The sequence below is a fragment of the Myotis davidii genome, unplaced genomic scaffold (genome assembly GCF_000327345.1).
Source record: "Myotis davidii unplaced genomic scaffold, ASM32734v1 scaffold167, whole genome shotgun sequence".
Lineage (NCBI taxonomy): Eukaryota > Metazoa > Chordata > Mammalia > Chiroptera > Vespertilionidae > Myotis > Myotis davidii.
Genome location: NW_006300048.1, coordinates 1972875 through 1993946, shown reverse-complemented (window position 1 = coordinate 1993946; position 21072 = coordinate 1972875). Strand labels below are relative to the sequence as shown.

The following is a 21072-nucleotide window of genomic DNA, read 5'->3' as shown; positions in this document are numbered from 1 at the left end:
GTGAGGCACTCAGGGCACAAAAGTTAAGGAGACGCTCAGTTTCAGGGCCAACCTGCACTCGCACGGTTCTCCCACAGCAGGGAGCCCACTTGGGTCCCTGCCTCCCCTCCTGGTGGTTATTGGCATCTGGGCTCCTCCCAACCTGGTTCCCTTCCACTCAGAGAAGGACATGTTCCCTCCCCGACCTGGAGAACCTTCTTCCAGGACATGGGTCCCTCTGTCTCCTGTAGCTCCTGGGACCTCGCCCCCTCCCATCATTCAGCACCAAACTCTTTCCTCAAACTTTCCAGTCCCCTCTACCTCTCATTTCCTTTCCCCCTCCCCTCACAGACGGAGACAGTCTGGGGAGCCTCTGTCCTCAGGCTCTGCTCCTTCGCTGCCAGGCCCACTCAGGCTGGCTTCTGCCCACGGGGTGGAGGGGGGGGGGTGCCTGGCACAGGGGAGGGACCTGGTGGATTTCTGCAGAGGGCTCCCGCCTCCCGCAGGAACTGCCCTCTCTGAGGTCACCTGTGGCTTCCATGTTACCACACCCAACGGACACTTCAGTCCTTATCTTTCTGGACTCTTTGCTGCTTTTGACACTGTGGACAACTTCCTCCTTTTGGTAACTCTCTTCTCTCTTGTCTTCTTTCATTCCACAAATCAATCTTTCAACAACTGTTTCTTGAGCAACTACTATGTGCTGGGCTCAGGGACATGCCATAAGACGATGTCCTTACTCTCAGAGTGTTTGGTCTAGTGTGAGAGGAGAGGGATAAAAGTAGGAACAAATGGCAGATAGTGATCAAGCTACACAGAAAACGTTCACATGGCGGGGGATGGAAAGAGGGTAGTGGTGGCGGTGGAGGGCCTCCCTGAGAAAGTGAAATTTGAGCAGAAACCTGGAGGGAGTAAAGGACACTTAGTGGAGGAGTGTTCCAGGCAGAGGGAAAGGCCGTGCAAAGGCCCTGAGGCAGGAGCCTGCTGGGGATGTTTGAGGAAGCCATTGTGGCTGGAGAACATTGAGGAAGAGCAGATGAGGAGGAGAAAAGGTCCGGGAAGAGGCTGGGCCAGAATGTGTGGGCCTTGTAGGTTATTTCAAGGACGTTGTCTTTTACTTTGAGGGAAATGAAACATATAGCAGTGTTTTGAATACAAGAGTGATTTTTTTTTAATATATTTTATTGATTTTTTGCAGAGAGGAAGGGAGAGAGATAGTTAGAAACATCGATGAGAGAGAAACATCGACCAGCTGCCTCCTGCACATCTCCCACTGGGGATGTGCCCGCAACCTAGGTACATGCCCTTGACTGGAATCGAACCCGGGATCCCTCAGTCCGCAGGCCAACGCTCTATCCACTGAGCCAAACCGGTCTTGGCTACAAGAGTGATTTTTAAATGGTCACTGAGGCTGCTGCGGGGAGCATTGTATAATAGTTTGCTAGGGCTGCAATAACAAAGTACCACAAACAGGACAACTTAAAATAGAAATTTATTGTCTTATACGTCTGGAGGTTAGAAATCTGAGGTCAAAGTGTCAGCGGGGCCACGCGCTCTCTCTCAAGGTGCTAGGGAAGGACCTGCCCAAGATTCTCCCCTCACTCTGGTAGCTCGTTGGCTTGTGGCAGCAGAATGCCAGTCTTCACATGATGCTCTCATGTGGACTGGGTGCTGGTGTCCAAATTTCTCCTTTTTACGAGGACACCAGTTATGCTTATGCTGGAGCAGGGACCCATCCCATTCCAGTATGATGACTGCATCTTAACAGCTAATCACATCGGCAATGACCCCATTTCCACATAAGGTCATATTCTGAGGGACGGGGGTTAGGACTTCAACATAGGGATTTGGGGGAGGCACAGTTCGATCTATGACACAGTTCAGCTCACATCATGTCGATTGTAGAAAGGCGAGGGTGGGCATAGGGAGACCCGATAGGAGGTGACTGCAATGACCTAGGGAGGGAAGCTGCCGGCTTGGACCAAAGTGGTAGCTCACATCATGTTGATTGTAGGAAGGCGAGGGTGGGCATAGGGAGACCCGCTAGGAGGTGACTGAAATGACCTAGGGAGAGAAGCTGACGGCTTGGACCAAAGTGGTAGCCGTGGAGGTGGTGAGATGTGGTGAGAGTCTGGATCTGTTTGGAAGATAAAGCCGACATCATTTGCTGATGGGTTGAACGTGGAGTGTAGGGGAAAGAGGAGAGTCAACAATGACTTGGGTTTGGGGCATGAGTAGCTACAAGCACTGAGTTGGGTATCTTTCGCTCCTAAATCCTCTCCTCCCTCAGGGACCCACCTCTGCAGCCTCTGCAGGGTCCTCCTCCTGGGCAGGTCCATCAACTGTTGGGTGTTCAGGGCTCAGTCCTTGGCTGCTTCTAGTCTCCCTGATGAGAGAGACAATCTGTTCCCATGTCAAAGCCATGTATCCTGAATGTACTGTTTGGGTCACTCCCACAGGCCCTGGCTCCGGAGGATGCTGAAGGAGGAAGACACGAAAGCAGGAAAACCCTGAAAGATTGAGCCTCTGAATCCCGAAACAGGTAGCGTCTCTGGAAATTCTCGGTGTCTGCATGGTTTGTGACGGGGCCATAAGATCGTTTCTTTGATGCCTGTGGTGTGGGAAATGTCCCACGAAGGAGAGGAGGGCTGCTCTGGGCCTGGACAGCCATAGATTTCTGGAAAAGTTTGGGAAGTGACCAGTGATTGTGGAATCATGTATTGGGATTCAGTGTCACTTGGAATGGGGCTGAGGGCACCCTGTCTTGTCTCTCTGGACTGTGCAGAGCTGTTGTGAATAGTGAAGGATGTTCATGAAGGCGAACTCTGGGTGATTGGGAGGGAATTAGACATCTTTGGAGAATGGTAGACCAGAAGGCCGCTCTGAGACACTCCACCAAGCCTGTCAGAGGCAGATTCCTGGACCAACAAGCCTTTGAACTAGCTCTGGGGGCATTTCTAGTGTTTTTATCAGCTCTGGCCCTGTGTCTTCTTCCAGGCACAGTTTGTCCGTCTAAAACATAGACACAGACCTGGGATTCCTCTGCCAGGTTCCACACAGAAGCTGTCTGAAGGAGCAATACATTTGTGTGTAAACAGATTTTTTTTTTCTTTTGCGGTTAAAACCCTGGTCTAGCAAGAGATGGTTGCTTTCCACCAATTCTCAGTGACGGTGGAGAAGGAGGGTGGTGACCGATGTCTCCATTTGTTTCTTTTGGTGCGTGTGGGTTTTTTTCTCGGCAAGTGCCACACTTTTCTTCTCTGTTCTGTGAATTGATTGCTCCTGTTTCTTTTTTGTTGTGGCTGATTTTGATTTAACTTCTAAGCCATGTGTCTTGGGGTTCCAGTAGGAAACAGATGATTCATTCAAGCAGAGAACCCCCAGAGACTCTACTGATGGGCCTGTTTATAGTGGCTGAGGCAAGGTAGGAGAAACCAGCACCGGGCTATGGAAACTTCTCACAGCTGGCGATGTCAGGGCGCTGTTCCCTTGCCCAGGCCCGAAAAGAAGAGGGTCGGGTTGGCTGTTGGAACTGGAAAGGGAAGCCCTATGGAAAGGCTGTCCCTGGTAGAAGGATGAAGTCAACCTACACCAACATGGCAGGAAAGAGCCACGAGAATGAATATCCTCGTTGAACACCCCTCAGTTCTCCTGTCTCCTGCTGGTGCCCCCCGTTAGGCACACCAGCCAGAAGCCTGAAGGCAGGGGGTCATGTTGATGCTGTCCATAGAGGTCAGAACCTCTGGGGGCGCAGAGCTGAGGGGAGAAGGGTGGAGGGATAAATATGGAGTTGCAGTTGGAAAACATTTGACCCAGCAAGAGCTGCAGACTCCTTGGATTATGTTATAAAGGATACTAGAGGCCTGGTGCACGAAATTCTTGCACAGGCGGTGGTGTGTGTCCCTCAGCCCTGCCTGCACCCTCTCCAATCTGGGACCCCTCAAGGGATGTCTGACTGCCCGTTTAGGCCAGACCCCACCTAAACAGGCCTAAAGGGGCAGTTGGACATCCCTCTCACAATCCAGGACTGCTGGTTCCCAACCTCTCACCTGCCTGCCAGCCTGATTGCCCCTAAACACTTCCCTGCCAGCTTGATCGACACCTAACTGCTCCCCTGCCAGCCTGATTGCCCCTAACTTCCCTCCATTTCAGGCCTTGTCCCCCCCAACCGCCCTCCCCTGCAGGCCTGGTCCCTCCCAACTGCCCTCCCCTGCTGGCCTGATCACCCACAACTGCCCCCCCTTGCTGGCCATCTTGTAGTGGCCATCTTTGACCACATGGGGTTGGCCATCTTGTGTGTTGGAGTGATGGTCAATTTGCATATCACCTCTTTATTATATAGGATTTCTACTGTGGAATCATAACTGTTGGCTTTGAGGGCCAGAAGGAACAACAGAAATCCTCTAGTCAAACTTAGATCTTTTTATAGTTGAAAAGGGAAGCGACTTGCCCAAGGCCATTCATTAGTTCATGAAAGTGTTTCTTGAACGCCCATTGCGTTTTCTTGAGAACAGTGTAAAGCAAAATCTGAGGCAGTGCGTGGAAGAAGCTGTACATGTGTTCTTATTTCTCACTTGTCAGTTTGGATTCTTTGGGGTTGTGACTGTCAAAAAACCAAACTCAGAGGGCCTCCCCCAGCACAGGGGCTAATGAATCCGCTCACGGGATGGACTGCAGGGCAGGTGAGAAACGGCAGCTCAGCAAGCCATCAGCTGTCCAGTTTCTCTCCATCTCTCTGCTCACTCTACAAGGGGGGTCTGTTCATTCTCAGGGTGGCTTCTCTCAAGGGGGCAGATGGCTGTGCAAGTTCTTGGGCTCTTTGTTGCACATCCCAGTGGCCAGAAGTAAAGAAACACCACTTCTAGTAACTCTTAAAAAACTGAGAAAGTGTCTTCCAGGAAGCCCTCCCCAGCCAACCAACCCTGGCATTTCATTGGCCTGAACTGAGCCATGTGCTTCTTCCTTAGCCAATCCCAATGGCCAGGCAAATGCCCTGTGTTGATTGGTGGGGATGGGAGATTTTTTTTCCCCTTCTGATTGGCCTATTCTCCTCCTGAGGGGAGTGTGTCAGCTTTCTCCAAAGCACCAGGCCTGGGGGAGGTAGGGCCACAAATAAACGGAGCTCTGGGAGGAAAATGGATCCTGGGAGAGGGGCAGCTGACATCCACTATATTGTATCATCTGTAGCAATACTACTAATTTGGGTTAAGTGTTGGGGGTAGTAGTGAGAAGAAACCTGCTCTTAACTAGTAAAAGTCTGAATTTTAAAGTGTTTTAACACAGTGTAGTTTCAGACGGACTCTTCCCAATTAGCTTCTGCTTTTCAGTATGTCTAAAACCTAGGACCTTTTAGGAGATTAAATATGCCTTCTGCATTTCTGTTTTATTTCTAATTTGCTCATTCAACCTTTTTATAGCCAGAGTAAACACTGGCCTCAAGTTTTGGGTCAGAGGAAATTAAATTACAGTCATGGTTCCTCATTTATAACCTCATCTATAAAGTGGGAATAAGAATAGCACCTACTTTATAGACTTGTTGTAAGGATTAACTGAGGTAATTTAAGTAATGTGCCCAGTGGCCCAGTGGCTGGCCCAATAAATGTTACCTTTATTAGCGCCATATATCTCAAAATATTGTCAGAGGTATATGTTTAGTGCTTATTTAATCTGGGAAATTAACCCTCTTCACAACAGATATAGTATCTATTACTGATTAACTCTGTTAGAGATGAAGTAAATAAAGGTGTTAAAAAATTTAGTGTTTATGGATTTCTTTTTTAACTGAAGTGTTGTTTTTTTTAATTTATTTTGGGGAAAACCTAAATAAAGAAAATTTTAGGTAGCATACAGTTAAAAGTGGGCATGAAATCCCTGGGAAAATGGGGATTTTTAATTTTACTCTAAAATATTAATGTATTCTTAGTTGAGAAATCCTTTAAATAGTTGATGGCCTGTCATGCCCTATCCCCGCTGATTTTCTTTTTTCTTTTTAAATATGTTTTATTGATTTCACAGAGAGGAAGGGAGAGGGATAGAGAGTTAGAAACATCGATGAGAGAAACATTGATCAGCTGCCTCCTGCACTGGGGATCGAGTCTGCAACCAAGATATATGGCCTTGACCAGAATCGAACCCGGGACCCTTCAGTCCGTGGGCCGCCACTCTATCTACTGAGCCAATCCAGTTAGGACCCAGGTGATATTCTTGCCTTTGTTCTCAGTTTGGAGACCTGGGGGGGCATGCGACCCTCCCTGGCTTTGGCTTCTTCAGGCAGCCACACAGTTGGGCTGCTCTGAGTGGATGGGTTTGAGGATCACCTGGATTGGGTGAGACGCGGCTGAAGGCAGAAGCTAGTCTTGGGCATTTACTTCATTGGAATTTCAGTGGACAGAATACCGTAACTCATTCTCTAGTCCAGTGGTTCTCAACCTTCCTCATGCCGCCACCCTTTAATACAGTTCCTCATGTTGTGGTGACCCCCAACCATAACATTATTTTCGTTGCTACTTCATAACTGTAATTCTGCTACTGTTGTGAATCGTAATGTAAATATCTGATATGCAGGATGTATTTAGGCGACCCCTGTGAAAGGGTCGTTCGAGGTTGAGAAGCGCTGCTCTAGAGCCTTGGGTGCCATAAACCTCTCAGAATCCCAGGATGGTCTTGGTTTGGGGTTCCCAGATTAGTGATGGGGAGAGCACAGGTTGTTACAGAACCCCCAAACTCTATCAGCTGTGTTCCCAAACCAGGCGGAGATGGCTTTGTGGGTCAGGGTGGACAGGGTGTGACGAGGGGCCTGTGGGTAGAGGGAAAAGTTCTAGAGCAACCAGGAACTTACGGACCAAAGATTTCTGGACCATAGAATTTTTCACTCCCCTCTCCCCTGAGTAATGATTAAAATTAGAGTTAAATTTTCTATGGGTTGCTTGTTGCCCCAGGGCTGGTCACCATTGTGGTAACTAGATGGTTCAGAGGGTGCTGTAGACAAATGGTTCTCCCACGTAGATCGCCTGGGCCAGTGGTCGGCAAACTGCGGCTCAGCCAACTGCGGCTCGAGAGCCACATGCGGCTCTTTGGCCCCCTGAGTGTGGCTCTTCCACAAAATACCGACTTCTGCGCATGGGCCACGAAGTTTCAATTGCACTGTACGTGTGCGCCCGCAGGTGGTATTTTGTGGAAGAGCCACACTCAAGGGGCCAAAGAGCCGCATATGGCTCGCGAGCCTCGGTTTGCCGGCCACTGGCCTGGGCCAAGAAACTACCAAAATGAAAAAAATTTGGAAGACTGGCTTAGGGCTACCAATTTTCTCTTTTTCCAAGGAGTGATGTTTTTGCAAACCTAACATCCGTCACCACAATTTCATAACAGAAAGGACTATCTTGATGCTAATATAGAAAAAAAGGAGAAATTTAAGACTAAAACAGGAATCTTTACATTGACAACAATCAGCTTTAGGAAGAATTTACCACATTGTTCTTACTTTTCTGACAACACCTGTGGAAACTACATCCACGGTGGGTGCTGCCCTGCCATCTATCCGCAGCAAGTACTGGCGGTCAGGGGTTATCTACTTAATGTGCAACTGTCGGGGGGGGGATCATACTTTTTTTAAGCCTCTCTTGGAGCCCAGGAACCCTCTGAAGTCACGTCTTTATTTGATTTAAAGGGATGGGAGAAATTCACTTGAACACAAGTCTTGATACATCTAACTCACTTTACAAGGGAGGAACTGTTTACTTTCAGTCATTAACTTAGAATTGTTTAATTTTCCACCAGTAGGAAGAAAATCTTGCAGTACTTAAACTGTTCAAATTGAAACGTGTGTCGACAGCTTTTCTTTTCTTTTTTTCACATTTTAACCCTAAAAACCAAAGTGCCTGTTCAGTCTGATTTGGCCTGCAGTTGTGTGGTATGCCTCTGTGTGTGGGAAAGTACAGGTGCATTTGCCAGACCCCCCACTTTCCCCCCACCTGTGCTCGTAGGTACACACACGTGCGTGCGTAAACACACACACACACACACACACACACACACACACACACACACACGGGCTTAATCTGGTCTAAAAAGTCCCAGAGAGACAGGGTGCTTTTGAGAAAAGCAGTGCGTACATCAGTCAGTTCCTGGTAAGTGTTGGTATTGTAGCAACAATTGCATTTTGGAACTGACCAAAAAAATGACTTTTAAAGATGCCTTTTGGAGTCATTAAAAAACCCCAAACAGCCAGAGCGCTAATAAAAATGTCCCTCATTCTGCTTCACTTCCCATGCCTGCTTGGCGTTGCCACAAACATGTTGTGGCTTCCAGCCAGGGATTAAGCTCCTGTGTGAGGCCATGACTGTGTGAAAGCAGCTTCCCTGCCCTGGTGGAGGGAGGAAAAGGCTGCCTTGCGCCTGTGTGGCATTTGTGGATGGAATCGTGGGATCCTTGGGCCTAGGAGGGTTTTGAGGCCCCTGCCTTCCTGCCAGGCTATCCTAATGCTCATCACCTTCATTGTCCCAATCCTGAGTTTCCATTGAGCTCTAACGTTGAAGGGGTTCTCTGTGAACAAGGTCATGAGCTAGGACATGTCTTCCTCCAGGAAAAGCAGACTGGTCTGTGGCCCACTCACATCCGCAGGCATGGCCCTGGTCACGGCTTCATTCTCGGGCACGGTGTCCTGTTTATCGTCTCGCATCTGCTCATTTGGCACTTGCGTGTTCTAGCGGACACTCCGTCTCAATTTTTGGAGACTCCTTACCACTTGCTTCTCCTACAGTGTATCTCACCCTACAGCGGGCTACGTGGTCTGCAGAGTGCTAGCTCAGCATTCTTGTGGACAGACATTCCCACAGCCCTCTTGTCTTAGCGCAGGCTGCCTTAACCAACACCAGAGACCAGGTGGCTTAGACAATATACATTTATTTCTCGCAGTTCTGGCGGCTGGGAAGTCTAAGATCACGGTGCTGGCAAGGTAGGTTTCATTGGGACCTCGTCTCTTGGCTTGTAGTGGCCATCGTCTTGCTGTGTGCTCACATCCCCCCTCCTTGGTCCACTCTGGAGAGAGCTCTGGTGCCTCTTCCTCTTCTAATCCCATTAGGGGGGCTCCACCCTTGTTACTCCTCTTAACCTAATTAATTCCCAAAGGGAGTTTGGGTTAGGACCCAAACCTATGAATTTGGGGGAGTGGGTGACACCAACATTCAGTCTGTAACATTCTGCGTATTTATTTGTGGCTCCCTGAAGTGCTCCCAGTGCTGTCAGTCCCGGAGCCCTGCAGGAGGTAGAGAAAGCCTGGGGGCTGCAAGCTTTTCTGGCTGTGGGAAGGGTGTAGTGTCCTGCACCTGGAGAAGATGGCTCAGTGGACCAATAGTCAGAAGACTTTTGCCACAGAAACAAAGGTGACCTGTGGTGGACGGATGACCTGCTTGTCTTTGCAGAACTTAGGCTCCCTAGTTCCATGTGCCAGTGATGAGCTGTGGTTGCTAATCTTGGTCAGCCTCAGCGAAGCTTGGTGGTTCAGTGCTCACTGTTCCCTGACCAGCCCTCTAGGCTCCTTTCCGGGCCTCTGAAAGGGAGGCTCTCAGAACCAAAGCCTGGGAAAATAGTTTAGTTTTCAGCATTTTATTATCTTGGACATTTACTCCCTTTTCATGGGGGAAAGAAAGGCATTAAATTATAATAAAACTGTCCCCTGTTCCATTAGAGATCAATATCTTACAGTGTCATTTTACAGACAGAGAATGGATTCTCTGTGAACATATACAAACATGGTAATGTCCACATGGACACACACACCTGTGCCAGGTGGAATATTTTAAATGATTAAAAAGCCCTTTGAAAATAATTTTAAACTTCAAGGAACAGGCCATTCCTGTGTTATATAAGCCATTCCAGGATTTATAAAAACGATGGAAAACTTCCAGCTCCTCTGTCAAGCACACATGACCCTGATAACAAATTTGGCAAGTCCCTAAGGGGAGGCTTTATAGCAATCTTGCTTAGGAATGTAAAAATTTTAGATAAAATTCTAGTGAGTAGATTTCAACAATAGAGTATGTGAATGTTTCATGTTACCCAAGTGGGTTATATTCCTGGAATGCAGGATTGGCACCATATGCATATATTTTCATAGGATCCACATAAATTGTTCAAGTATAACTATAGAATAATCTCATCAATTCCAAGAGTATATTCACTCAATTCAACTTCTATTTTTACAAATTACTTTAAAAGGGACATATAAAGTCACCAATCCCTTAATGTGATAAGAAAGACTGAATGCGTGCATTCACTGGCGTTACCCTTATTGGGGCATCATGGGATATGATGGAGACAAAAACCAAGAGCCAATGCAGAAAGTTACAAAATAGTAACTTGAAGACTAAGTATTATAAAGGAAGAATAAAGTGACCATTAACTACAGAGAGCTTAGTTGTAGGCCAATGAGCGTTCAGGAGTTTAACTGACAACCCTGTTTCTAGATGGTGGGATTGAAATGAAAGATTTGGAGATTTCTGAAAATTAGTTCATGAGACTAATGCCATGTCTCTCAAAGTCCCATCAGGATTTTTAAAATTTCACAAGATAGTTCGAAGACTACTTGGAAAAATAAATAGGCGAGAACCTTAGGGGAATTCTTGAAAATGGTTTTAGGGGAAGGGAGTTAGATTTATTGGAAATAAAATATATAGCACTTCCAGGTATTAAAATGCATTAGGAAGCCTTTGTAGTGGAAACATGGTGGTGCTGGCATTACAGGAGGGAGTAGGTAAACTAACTAGGGTAGTTCAGAAATAAACCCTCACATAAATAATTTAGTAAATCACAAAGGAGTCATCATCAATCAACGGGGAAGAGAAATTACTCTGAATAATTTTGATGCCTAGTTAACAATTTGGAAAAAATCATTTTGACTTCCTCAAAATGAATTACAGATAGATTAAACAATTAAGTGCAGAAGGTAGAGGCATCGGAAATCTATAGAATTGAATATTGCTTAGAAACAGAATACAAACATTCAAAACTGAAAAGAATCATCAATCAAACTACAGGAAAAGATTTCTTCATGTTAATAAAAAACAGGGAAATAATAGATGGGAAGATTTACAGTAACATGGCAGAATTATGTGTTTTTGCTGTGAAATGCTCAAATTAAAAAGAAAGGTACTAAAACCTTGGTAGAACACGTGAATAGATGACTGACAACACTAAACAAATATATGGAAAATGTTCAGTTTTGTAATAAGAGATATGTAGAATAAAACAGCAGTGGAGTACTATTTTAATATATTAGCCAAAAATGTATTTTAATGACTATCCCCAATTCTGGTGATATCACAATATTGTGAAATAATTTTACAGTGTATTAAAGAGCCAAATTATTCATTTACACACTTTGATCCAGTAATACCACTTCTGTGGACTATCTTCCCACATTCTCTCATGGAGGAAATAATACAAAATATTTAATAAGCTATTTAGGCAAAGATGCTCCCTGATGCATTATTTATAACGCAAACACACACACACACACACACTATTAATGTCCAACAGTTGGGTAACTATAAAATAAAATAGTCTTCTTTCAGCATAGTACTCTACTATAATTGTTAATTATTTTGAAGATGTGTAGCACTGTGACAAGATATTTACAATATAATTTTATGTGCAGAAATTGCAGTATAAATTGTGGCATTTTTTCACAGTGGAATAGAGCTATGTGGCTATACTGTTAAAATGAATGAACCATAGCTGCATTTGACAACCCAGAAGAATCTCAGGAATTACAATCTATATATATAAAAGCCTAATATACAAATTGTCCCCGCAGGAGTTTGACTGGGAGACCGACCACTCACTATGATGTGTGCTGACCACCAGGGTGCAGCACAGAACAAAGGAAGGCGGTGGCTGGAAGCCAGGGAAAGGAGGCCCCGACCAGCAGCCGGAAGGTCCTGATCAGCCCTGATCGCCTGCCAGGCCTAGGGATCCTACCCGTGTACGAATTTCGTGCACCGGGCCTCTAGTGTTAAATAAAAAAGCAAGTTGTAGCCGAAACCAGTTTGGCTCAGTGGATAGAGCATCAGCCTGCGGACTGAAAGGTCCCAGGTTCGATTCCGGTCAAGGGCATGTACTTGGGTTGCGGGCACATCCTCAGTGGGGGATGTGCAGGAGGCAGCTGATTGATGGTTCTCTCTCATCATTGATATTTCTGTCTCTCCCTCTCCCTTCCTCTCTGAAATCAATAAAATTATATTTTTTAAAAAACAAATTGTTAAATAGCTACAGTGTGATTCCAATTACATAAAGTTCAGATAGATGCAAAACTAACAGGATAGTATTTGACATCCAGATGCATGTGGCAAGACTTACGAGACCAAATGAGCGAAGACAACATTTCAGGTTAGTGGACAGAGCAGAGGATAGGATGAGGGAGGAGCCCACGGGGGCTACCTGGGGGATTGGTCAAGTTCTCTTCCTCAGCCTGAGGTATAGATATGTGTATATTTTTATACCCTTAGCATAAGCTACAAAAATTTTACGCTTTTTATGTTAACAAAAGGAATATTAAAACCCATTATTCACTGGTTATAATTAGGTACAAAATGTATATCTCTAATAAAGACGGTAAGGAAATATGTATACAGGTAACATTATTGACTATTCTAGAGGGGTGGCATTATGGTTGATTTTTTTTCTTTCATTTTTCTCTCATTTCCAAATTTTTAAAAAAATATATTTTTATTGATTTCAGAGAGGAAGGGAGAGGGAGAGACAGAAATATCAATGATGAGAGAGAACCATCAATCAGCTGCCTCCTGCACACCCCCCACTGGGACCGAGCCCACAACCTGGGCATGTGCCCCTGACCGGAATCTAACCTGGGACCCTTCAGTCCACAGGCGGACACTCTATCCACTGAGCCAAACCAGCCAGGGCTCGCTCCAAATTTTTAATGATATGCTCACACTATATTTTTTAAGAAAAGAAAGGAATATTAAAGACAACTGCAATCATAGGATGACGTAAGTGTCCATTGGAGGGGGTGCCATTGCTTCAGAGGGCGCTGAACTTCACCACTGGGTCAGAAGGGGCAATGGACTTGAAATGCAAAAGGAATGTGTTTGGAGAAACAAATCAATCCGTGAACAGTCACTGAGCATCTTTCTTGTGTGAGAAAGCACTGACCTAGCCTGTATTCTGAAAAAATTTTGGACACCCAAGTTTTAATAAATTGCTGAAATGGATGAATTAGCAAGGTCAGCATTTCTTTCAGTTCCTTTAAAATAATTGTTTTAGCTTTATTGTTTTGTCTCCTTATAAAAATAATACAATTTATTTGAAATATTCTTACAGAAAAATAATAGATCCTGAAGTCGACTAGACAGTAGAAGTAAATCTTAGTTGAAAGGAAATACAGGGAATAGTGGGACCTGTTAAAGAACATCAAGGGGATGCAGTCAGGAAGTTTGTAGGACATGTGACCCATATGTTCAATACATTAAATGGCCTGGAAAAGGTCATTATGTAATACATTCAGAAAAACTCAAGAGCCATAACCAAATGCAAACATAATCCTTGTGTGAATCCATATTTAAACAAACTAACTAGAAAAAGGAAGTATGGGATAATTGGGGAAGTTGGGACACTGGATATTTGATATTGAGAAATTGTTAATTTTTAGGTGTGATATTGTTATTCGGGTTATCTTTTAAAGATACATGCTAAGTATTTATGGGCAAATGAAACATCAGATATTTACCTTAAAATAATCCATCAGAGAGTTTGAGTATTTAAACATAAAAAAAAAACCCTTAATGGATGGGATGAATGATATATCCAGAATTTATGTTAAAGTACTCCAGGGCACAGAGGGGTACAGATGAAACAAGCTCAGCCAGGTATAGCAATTACAGCTGTTCAGTGAGCATATATATTTTTGCTACTTTTGTGTATGTTTGAAATTTTTCATAATAAAACAAAAAAGAAAAGAAAAGTAATATATGTTTATAGTTGAAAATGTATAAAATATGGAAAAGTATAAAGAAGGAAATGAAAGTCACTCATTATACCACCCTATTGGAGATAACTACTACCAACCTATACTAATAAAAGGGTAATATGCAAATTGGTCTGACACCCTCATAGTCACGACTGGATATGCTAATTAGCCATGACCAGCATACAAATTGATCATCACTCCAAATACACAAGATGGTGATCAGGCTGGCAGGCAGAAGCAGTTAGGGGCAATCAGGCAGGCAGGCAGGCAAGCGGTTGGGAGCCGGCAGTCCTGGATTGTGAGGGGGATCCCAAATTGGAGAGGGTGCAGACTGGGTTGAGGGACACCCTCCCCACCCCCCAGTGCACAAATTTCATGTACCAGGCCTCTAGTATTTTTATAAAACTCTATACATTTTTCTTCTGCATTTATAACATATATTCTGTTTGGGGTTTTTTGTCCTTTTTATAAAAACATATATCCTTATACATATACACTGTTGAACAATTAAGAAATTAGACTGTCTGCATTGTTTTGTACCCTGCGTTTTTATATGGTGGGCACTATTGTGCTTTTAGCACATTTACATAGATCTTCATCATAATTTAAAATTATGGCTGTATATTATTCTAGTATGTGAATACACACATTCCATAACTTATTTTTCTTACCAGTCTCTTACAGATGGGTATCTAAGTTGTTTCATTTTTTTTCCTATTCAAACAATTTTTTGCATACTTGTTTATTTCTTTTGACAAATAGGTAGAATGTCAAATGGTTTTTAAGGCTTCTTTTCCCGTCATGCTACTGCTTGTTAGAAATGTGATACCATTTTGATCTCCTTCCTGTAGTGTGTATGATTACCCAATTTATCATCGTCTCAGCAACATTGGATGCTGTAGTCACAATATTTTAAATGTTTGCCAATCTGATAGAGAGATGAAGAATATCTTATTTTAAGTTTTTTATTACTAGTGAGTTTAAAAATCTTTTCATATGTGTATAAGTTAGTATTTCTTATTTTATGGCTGGGTGTTTATATTTTTCCCCCAATTTTTGTATTTGTCCCTCACTTATCGATTCATAAGGGCTCTTTACATATTAAAGAATACTGTAATATATATAGTTGTTATTGTTGTTAATCCTCACCTGAGGGTATTTTTTTTTCATTGATTTTTTTTTTTTTTTTTAGAGAGAGTGGATGGGAGGGGGAGAGACACAGAGAGAGAAACATCAATGTGGTTGCATGTCTCATGCACCCTGATCGGGGTTCGGGGATCAAGCCTGCAACTGAGGCATATGCCCCTTGACTGGAATCTAACCCGAGACCCTTCACTCCACAGGCCAACACTCCAACCACTGAGCTAAACTAGCTAGGGCCAGATACTAATATTTCATATATTGTATAAATTGCAAATCCCCCCCCCCAATTTGTTGTTTGTTGTCATTTTTGGAACAATCATTTATCTGGAATTGAATTAAAGGTAATAAATCTAGATTTCCCTCCCCCACTTTAAACCTTTGTAATTCTCTACATTTTAATTTTTGTAACCTTATTCAATATTTTACTAAGAAATTCATTATATAGCACTGCCTTCTAAAGTTTGCTTTTTTATTTTCAAGATGTTATTGGTTATCAACTAAGACATGTTTGTGGTAACAAAGAATACATTTTAAAATTTTACCTATAATTTGTCTACCGTACAGTGCAGTGGATAAGATTTGGTGGTTTTCCTCAGCAATTTTTCCATATGTGCATATTAGTTAGAGTACCACTTGCTGAAGAAATAACGAAAACCCCACATTATAACTTAACACAGTACTAAGTCCACCATTGGTGCTCCTGATGGACAGTCCTCCGCGAACGATTCAGGCTCCTTCACCTTATGGCTGTTCGATTCCCTAAGGCTCTGGAATCCTCTGTATCTAGTTGGCAGATGGAGGAAGAGAGCGTGGAGAAGGCATTCCACTTTCTAACTACTTCAGCCTGCAGGTGTCTCACATCCCTTCCACCTGTATTCCATTGGTGGGATTAGTCACATGGCCCCACCTAGATACAAGGCATGCTGGGAAATGTAGTCCATGGCTAGGCAGCTGCCTCTCAGTGAAAATTACATTCGGTAAAGAAGAGCATGAATATTTCTTGGACATTTCCCTGAATCTGCCACCATCCATTATAGTTATAATATGCATGATACGTATTTTCTTTACAAAGTGGAATCATCCTATTAAGAATTTTGAATTTTAACTTCATTTTGTGAGCATTCCCTGTGTCTTTAAACCTTTCTCCAAAACACGAGGCTTAATGTCTACATATTATTCCTTGTATTGATCGACCGTAATTCATTTTTTATTATGGCACCGTTAGGCTTTTCTGGATTTTTATTGTTATGAATAGTGCCGCGATAAATGTCCTTGTGCATAAATCTCTGAGTATTCCTCCGATTATTTCCTCAGGCAACATTCTTGGGCGAGAACTTGCTCAGAATTAAGGCTGGCGCTACATGTTACTAAATGGCCCTTCAGAAACGTGGGCTAATTTACGGTCTCATCAGTAGTGCCCGAGGAGCCTCATCTCAGACTACCCTTGACAGTTGTTTTGCGTTTTGCCAATTGGTTAAAAATAGTATTGCATTGTTTAAATTTGCCAGCTTTGCTTAGTAATGAGGGTGAACGTTTTTTCGTGAGGCCATCAGTAATCTTTGTGTACGTGTGTGAATCGCCTCACTGTGTCCTTTCTCCTTTTTATTTTTTAACGTTCCACTTTTCAGTCATTTATGAGATTTTTCTGTAGCGTATTGTATTCACTTGTCACATTGTAACTATTTTTATCTAGCTTTTCCTTTCCTTGATTTTGTTTCATAACCTATTTTTTTGGATTACTGGTAAAACTCTGCTGTTGGAACCGTAATGGGGGATATTACCTCCACTAAATCTGCCTAATTACAGTACTACTGAGATTAATACCATTTTTAAAAGCAAAGTAGATTCTTTTTTTAAAACCCATCACATGGTTTGAATGTTCTTTTTTTTTTAATCCTCGCCTGAAAGAATATGTTTTTATTGATTTTTTTTTTTGAGAGAGAGAGAGAGAGCGAGGGAGAGAGATGGAGAGAGAAACATTGATGTGAGAGAGAACCTCAATCGGTTGCCTCCTGTATGCACCCCAAGCAGGGACTGAACACACAACCTAGGTATGTGCCCTAACTAGGAATCGCATCCACAACCTTTTGGTGCACACGATGATGCTCCAACCAACTGAGCTACCTGGCCAGGGTAGTTTGAATGCTCTTGATGTGCATGTTACTTATCTGGGAATGAGGGAGTTTAAAAGTAATCATCAAGAAAGTGGATTTGACAAGAAGAATTTGGGGCATTGGTCTAAGTTGCCACATGGCGATAGTAAAATCAACTTTATCTTCCCAAGATACTTAAGATAGGCAGGGAGATAGGGCGATTGATGGTCTATGAGGACTTCATGGCTTTAGCTGAGTGAGTAGCCGCAGGGTCTCAGGGACCCTCTGGCTATTTCCGTGTTCGATCGTGGGAAAAACACCCGTGGTAGAGTGGCAGGGCCCCGAACTAGGGGTTGGGGAGCTGAGGATAGTCTCGGCTAAGCCCTTAACTGACTGTGAGCCCGAGCACGTCACTTGGCCACTTGAATCCTCAGTTTACTCATCAGCAAAACTGGAGTGTTTGCTGTAGGCGTTGTTCTGAGTGCGTGAATTCCAGAGCTGTGCAGTGGGGCTCTCCATGGGGCCTCGTTTCCCTTCACCGCCTGCCCTGACCTGTGTCAGGTGGGTGGTGGGGGTCGGGGGAGGTTAGTCTGATGGGTCTCCTGCATGATTTATGAAAGAAATCAATCCAGTATATATCTGTTCTAGATATAATGTGATCTAAATGTGATATTCGCCTAATAAGATTAGATGAATCTAATATGGTTTTCCTCTAAAACACAAATACTGCGCCACTTTGAATTGTAGTAGCCAAATTAAATTACTCATCCCAAATTAGATTTCCAGCAAACTTAATTTGAGCATGAGCTCAGTGCTGCAGGCCTTGAGTAATTTTTTAAGATATAAAAATAAACCAGTAGGATACTGGTACTGCTCTTCTGGGCTCTTCAGTGGTTACCGTAAAGGAGAATGGGTAACCGTTTGGAGAAAACACGCAGAAGTCGAGCTGAGGCAGAAACTCTGATTCTTCAGCTTATCATTTAGGGCGATTTTCCTCTCACCAAATCTTGAGAGAGAGAGTGATTTTCCGTCACTTAAGTCTTGTTGCTTATGATCGCCTTTCCTTTTATTTATTTAATTTTTTTTTGTTGTTAATCCTCACCCAAGGATATTTTCCATTGATTTTTAGAGAGAGTGGAAGGGAGAGGGAGAGACAGAAACATCAATGTGAGAGAAACACATCAATTAGTTGCCTCATGCATACACCCCGACCAGAGCCAGGGAACCTGCAACCAAGGTATGTGCCCTTGACTGGAATCGAACCCGGGACCTTTCAGTCCAAGGGCCGATGCTCTATCCACTGAGCCACACTGGCTAGGGTGCCTTCCCTCTTTTTGATCCTTGATTGATCTCCTAATGTCTTCACACCCTCAGGAGGACACTAGGTAGGAAATGGCTCCCTGGGTAGTTAATGGAGCCCCAGAGATTTGGTGAGGTTACTAGAGAGGTTTGTAGCATGACATTAGCTATATTTCCTCCCATTTTGCGTCAGGTAACAGAGTAACTGAAAACCAATTCAAATCGGTTTAAGCAAAACCAGAAAACATATTGGCTTATGTGACCAAGCAACCCAGGAGTGTGTCCTGGCATCCGGGGGACTATCCAAGGCCCAAGTGAAGTACCCGAGACCCAGTTTTCTCCTCTAGCGTTGGTTCTGTTCTCAGGGCTGGTCTGTCCTGCTGGCTCCCAGAGGCAGCCACAGCTCCAGGGTTGGCCTGTGTTTTTGTTCTCAACCCCGGGGAGAAAAGAAGGTGGCGTCATGGGTGGGTTTGAAATTTAATCTCGTTGCCCCTGGTTGCTGGACTTGGATCCTGAGTTTTCCTGAACCAGTACCGTGTGGAGGGGCTGGGCACACTGACTGGGAGATTCGGGAGACGGTTGGAAAAGTAGGGCAGTGAATGAAGCGGGTGGTACCTTCAAACCTTCACGGGGCATTATACGGAGCCCTCTGTTTTAACAAGCACGGCGGCTAACATTCTCTGAGTTGAACTGTACATGGTGCTCAGAGGTGGGGAGGACATGTTCATGGATGAGGGAGTGTAGTTCATCGTGGGATCAGCTTATCCAAGGCCTGGCAGTGGTGGTGCTAGGACCAGGCTCAGTGCCTATGAGTCTTCCATTTCTCTTCACTACCCTGCCTTCTTCCTACTGAGATCCCTCCTACCGATGCCTCCTTCCACTCCCCCCGCGCCAGCACAGGGTCTTCATTAAGGAGACAGTCAATAGCTGTTAACTTCTTACTGACTGACCAGTGTGCCATCAGACCGAATGTGGTCTTTCTGCTCATCCTTTGTGAATATCATTATAGCAAAAAGCCAATGTGGTCGATTCCCAGCTATAAATTGTACCCGGTAATTCAGTTTCTCTTCCCCTGAGTTATGAGATTTCTCTAACAGAAAGATGGCGTTTGGGTCGCTTGAGGATAGATACACAGAAAGGAGTGCCAAGGGGTGTGTGTGTGTGTGTGTGTGTGTGTGTGTGTGTGTACACATATGTACCTGCGTTACAAAAATGTGTTTCGATTCCTTGCCTCCTTAGCATGGGCTGCTGAAATTAGATGTGATGCCCGTCTCTCCATTTAACTGTAACTTACATGGTGAAAAGTCACCAATGGCAAGGTCCCCATTTACTCAAATCAAAGACCTGTGAGCAGGTGTGCCCGTTAGAGACACTCTGAGTGATAACTACGCATCTGTTTTTCATTTTCTGAGAAAATCCTGGGCACCCGTGGTCTTCTCCCTGCCTGGAAAACCCTTCCCCGTCAAGCGGTTTTACTCCCACTTCCTCTTGGGAGCTTCGCCGCTCTGGGCGCTGACGGTCTGCGTCCCACAGTTAGCACTTCAGCCCACTTCCTGTGATGCACTCATCGTTTCCTGTGTGTGTGTGGGTTTCATCTCCTTAGTCACTGTTAACTCTTTGGAGTCCGTGCTTGGTCGTAGCACTTGTGTTAGTCCTCCACAGCACGTATCTCCATGCACAGGGGAGTGGGTGAAGAGTTGGTGTTTGGTTCAGGGACTGGGTTGGGTGCTCCCCCGCTCCCCCGCAGTGCTCCCATTTCACCATCCTACTTAAATGGCTTTAGTTGTCTGGTTACCTGTCCCCGTTTCTCCAGGACAGTTCTTGGCGCATTTTAAGAGCAAAGTAAACATGCATTGACGGATGGGTGATTGTCACCTTCTCTACGCCACCCCCACCTCTCGCCCTGCCCCTCACCCCCGACCACGGAACCAAAGGCAGAGACTGTATCTTCCTGTTCTCTGTGTTCTCCATAGCACCGAACACGGTCTCTCACAGAGTACATGCTCAGTAAATCCTTGTCGAGTGGGGAGAAGCCATCAGTACCCTCTTGGGACCTGCCTTGTAAAGCTGGTGGGAACTGAAGCTCTGAGGGGGGAGTGGGGGGTTGAGACTGGACCTGGACGGGATGGGTTCAAGAGCTCGGCGTGCCAGCCCTCCTGCCGCTTTTGATTTCCAAGTACAGATAAGGCACTTCTCGAAGGGCAGAGTGCTGTGTCATCTCCCAGCTGGGCCTCGGTGAGCTCAGTGCTTGAGAAATAGTTGAGTAAGTTTAGTGGCTATGATTTTAGAGTTTATTTTAGCAACAACAAAGAATTTTCTTTCCTACCTGAACCCCGTTAGAAATCTGGGTGGCTGAGATGAGAGGGCGCAGTCCAGGAGGGGCACACGGGCACCTCCCTGTGTTGATCTCTCTCTTCCCATTGCCCTAGGGCAGCGGTCGGCAAGCTGAGGCTCACGAGCCACATGCGGCTCTTTGGCCCCTTCCACATGTTGATTAGTCTGTGGCTTTGGGCAAATCTCCCCAGCTCTCCCCATCTTAATTATCTTATAAGAGTCACAGAGATTAAATGAGGC

At 44.6% G+C, this 21072-nt stretch overlaps 1 protein-coding gene across 1 annotated transcript in view; it reads left to right on the top strand.

Annotated features, from left to right (window-relative positions):
- TRERF1 (transcriptional regulating factor 1) overlaps positions 1–21072 on the top strand; it is a 213099-nt gene that overhangs the window by 85471 nt on the left and 106556 nt on the right. The window contains exon 3 of the mRNA XM_006776439.2: positions 2439–2521. The gene's annotated coding sequence lies outside the window, so the exon portion shown is untranslated. The remainder of the gene's footprint in view (positions 1–2438; positions 2522–21072) is intronic.